At 34.3% G+C, this 4,406-nt stretch overlaps 1 pseudogene; it reads left to right on the top strand.

Annotated features, from left to right (window-relative positions):
• Positions 1-288: 288 nt before the first annotated feature.
• LOC117215485 lies at positions 289-3,654 on the top strand (annotated as a pseudogene).
• The last annotated feature ends 752 nt before the right edge of the window (positions 3,655-4,406 follow it).

A 4,406-nucleotide genomic window follows, 5' to 3' on the forward strand; every position in this document is an offset into this window, starting at 1 on the left:
GCGATGATGGAAACTGAAGTAGCACGTCAGGTCAACTCCGGCGAAAACTGCTAAAGAAAGAAAAATCCAACTAATTTGTTTCCAACAATAAAATGAAATTAATTTGTTTCACAAATTATTAACTGGATATTATTAAAAAATTATTCAAAATTCGCTTGATTGATTCACGGCCCGGGACATTTGGGTCATACCATTTTGGTAATGGACGAAAATGGCAGAAGGAAGAACGACCGTTTTTTTCATATTTCTCTTTCCCCGGGAAACGATGGAATGCCCGAGCACCTTGTTTCATTTCTTCTCGACATCAATTTCAATCTTTTTAAACGAAATATAATCTGAACGATGAAAAGTTCATTCAAATAATGCTCCGCGCCAGACACTCACGAAAATTAAGAAGAAACACGGAAAATTCGCGAATAAAACGGATTTCTTTGTCCCAGTGAGATAATAAATCTCGTACACGTATTGGTTTTTAAAATCAATATATCCACCAATGTGCACTCGTTTAACAAGGGTGATGGAACGTGCCAAAAATCTCTCAAGAGGGTCTTGGCAACGGAAGAGTCGAAAACGTCACAATTATGAATGAAAAATTCGAATAGTTGCTGATTTTACAGTCGAAACCGATAAAGAACTCCAGATATTCCCCCAATTAATTTACAATAAATTCGCGAAAATGATCGATTGCTGACGTCATTGTATTCTAGAAAGATTGTAAAACGATAAAAATTTATTGAAAAAACTTATATTCGATGATAACACTTCTAATAAGAGTACTAAGAGGAGCGATTCTGTACTCACCTTCCTGCCTCGAAGTACCGAACGCAATTAACCGTCCGCCCAGGATGGAACCGTTCGGAACTTTTGTAAGTCACTGCACGGCCGCTGCCTATGGTGGAAATGTAATAGATATAAGTACAGAGCGCGTGAGCGAACTAAAAACGCGATAGAGAAGTAGAGAGAGGATGTTCCGTCCTTGTCTAATGACGCGCACTTGTACAGGAAATATGTAACAGCGGTATACGAGCAGCGTCAGTGTCCACTAGTGTGCATGCCTGATTAAACATGGACAGGAAGTATCTATACATGGTGTTCTCTTTCTATTTCCATGTTGCATCCATCTTTCTATATCCATGTTGCATTAGGAGGAGAGTCGTATTTCGGAACGTCATCGGAACATATTATACCTTGTATGTGATTATTTGGAACACAATGGGTGAGTATATTATAATTAAAATATATTCCTAGTTCCAATTCTTTTGAATAGTGTCAGTGACCAATCGAAATAGAAATCAGTGGACATCATGGAAAGAGAAGGCGAAACCAAATTTGAAAATTCGACATCGGTAATTCAGTAGTTAAGAATAACTCAATCGATTATGTAGATTAACTAGTTATAAACAAATATATGAAGTATAAATTCAAATTATTCTTATCCATCTAAAAATTGGAAATTAAAAAGCAGAAGACAAGAAATTATCTTCGAGGATTTATATAGTAAATACATTCTTTTGCCTGTCTTACCTAGAGATAAAACAGTTGTTTGATGGTTATCTTATAGTGTTCAGTCATTGCGAAAAATATTTTTAATTAGTTAAAAACTATAATTAATTAAAAACTACATTTTTTTATGTATATAGACGTTAGCGATGTATTATTCCGGGAAGCTCGTCTATCTCCCGAACATCGGGTTTGCGACAACATCGATTTGGAAATTATCGTTGCAGAGTATGAAAATTATTACAAGATGAAATTTCAAAAATATCCCATATTGTGTAAGAAAATAACTGGAAGGGAAATGACGAGGGAAGTGACAAATGCAAGCAAAACGTAAGAATTTAAATTATTTAACGATATTAAACGGTATTCAACGTATCGTATTCAACGTATCGTATTCAACGTATCGTATTACAATATGATCCAGTGTTTGTAGAAGTATTGAGACAAAAGCCAAATCTGTTAGTAAACAAGCGAGAAGTGAGCCTGTGAAAGAGACGAATCTACAGCAGAAGATAACTGATGACAATGCGAATCATATTAATCTCGCAATGACAGTGACGTCAATATTCCCCAATGAGAGTGATGGACGTTCATCAGAAGAGCTATTTAACGTCCCAATGGAACAATCCATGCAATCGAAGATATTGAAATGCATTGCAAAGCTTTATTCAGATAATCCGGAATTACGAAAGATTGCTGAGGACATCTCATGCGTAAGTTATTTTCGATTAATATACGTATCGTAAAGCTTTTAAACGATAAAATTCCCGTCGATAAACCGTCCAACGTATATCGACAATGACGTGATTTCAGTAACGCTTCAAATATCAAATTACGTAACACTTACTTAATATAGAGAAGACGCCATTTTATCTTTGTATCGTCACAGGAGATCATAGTAAACAAATTAAATGTACATTGGGATGACGTTATAGGCCTAGAGGAATGTAAAACCGCTGTTAAGGAGGCCGTTGTGTATCCCCTTAAGTATCATATCTTTTTTGATGGCCCGTTTTCCCCCTGGAAAGGTATTTTGCTGTACGGCCCACCTGGTACAGGTAAGATACTCGTATTCTTTTCATTTCTGTACGTGTTTACAAGAAATATACAAAACAGGGAAAACGAAGTTAGCGAAGGCAGTCGCGACAGAATGCCATTGCACCTTTTTTAACATAACTGCCAGCTCATTGGTCAGCAAATGGAGAGGCGATTCCGAGACGTATATACGTGTAAGTTGCTTTGTCTATGTAAGTTTCTTTGTTCCTTTGTCTATGAAGGAGAGATTCTAGGTATAAAAAGATTTGATTTTATTTTTCGTCATTTATATATAAATAGAATAGTTGTTTGGAAAACGAAATGATATCATATTCGTGATGAGGCAATGAATTTAAGGAATTTCGAATATAATATTTAATGAATAATACATTTGTTAAACTGAACAGGTTTTATTTGAACTTGCCTATAGTCATTCGTCTACAATTATTTTTATCGACGAGATTGACTGGATCGCCACAAATAAAGGAGACTGTATATTGTCTGAACCTGCAAAGAGATTCAGGTCAGAACTTCTTTCTAGATTGGATGGATTAGTGTCTAATGAGAATTCTAATGTAGTTCTTCTGGCTACAACTAATTCCCCTTGGTACGTATATCACGTTATTTCAATGTTTTCTAAGTAGAAAATATCGTAATATTTCTCCAAATTCCAAATATGTTATTGTGTTGTTTGAAGTATTCCTTCATTATTATTAGTATAATAGAACGATAATATTTATTGTAAATATGTTATTAGGGGCATTGATGCAGCTTTACTCAGGCGTCTCGAAAAGCAAATATACGTATCATTACCCAATGAAGTTGCTCGACTTGGTATATTCAAATTATACCTTAGCAACCACTTATTAAAAAATATTAGATATTGTAAACCACATAGTAAAATGTACTGAAAGATATTCTTGTGCAGATATAAAATTGCTTTGTAAGCAAGCGTGGCTACTAGAAATAAGCCCGATATGGAGGAGACTTGAAAAGAAAGAAACACCTGTTACCACTTTGAAATATGAATTAAAAAGTTATGAAATATTAGCAAAATTGTTAAAAAAAATGTCACCTACAGTTATGCAAATAGATAAATATGATACGTGGAACAAATAAATACGCAATCGTAAGGACAGATATTGAAAAATATAAATAAATGGATTATCGTTCGAGAAATTTTTATTACCATCATATGATATTGCTCCATATCATGAAATATATACATGCCGTAATAGGAATACTATCATCAAATCTCTTCAAATGAGGGAGTGGCAAATGACGATGCGTATTGACAAGATTGCTCGATGAAGATCAATTACGTACTGTGTCCGCGGATTCCAAAAAATGAGTCCCTAAGTAGATGGAAAAAGGAGAGGAAACAGATAGATCACAAAGAGCTACTTATTGTAAGGGAAGAAATCTAAAACTCCAAATAAAGAACAAAAAGGAACAAGCTGCTTATGACGCTATCGTTCCTGGTCTTCCGTGTTCGGTCTCAATTACTCTTGCAGTATATTGTAGCAGGTTGTGTAGTATATTTGAGCATATTGTATTATATTTTGATGCGTACTATCTCTTCGATCACTTGTTTTCACCATTAAGACAAAAGAATAAAATGCTGATTGAAGATGCTTATTGTGACCTCAACTTAAGAAAGGAAATACTTCTTTTGATGTATATTCGAAACTGGAACATGTATCAACCTCGATGATGACCTTCATTGTTAGATTGAACTTTAGGTTTAAAAATTTGTATTTCAAAATGTGGTAGGAAGAGGATAAAACAAATTGTTAGTAATACTGAAAATTACATTTATTTTTACTGAAATCACTGAAATTAATACTAAGATCAGTGAAATTATTATTTTT

The sequence above is a fragment of the Bombus bifarius genome, unplaced genomic scaffold, assembly GCF_011952205.1.
Source record: "Bombus bifarius isolate JDL3187 unplaced genomic scaffold, Bbif_JDL3187 scf7180000009666_frag, whole genome shotgun sequence".
NCBI lineage: Eukaryota > Metazoa > Arthropoda > Insecta > Hymenoptera > Apidae > Bombus > Bombus bifarius.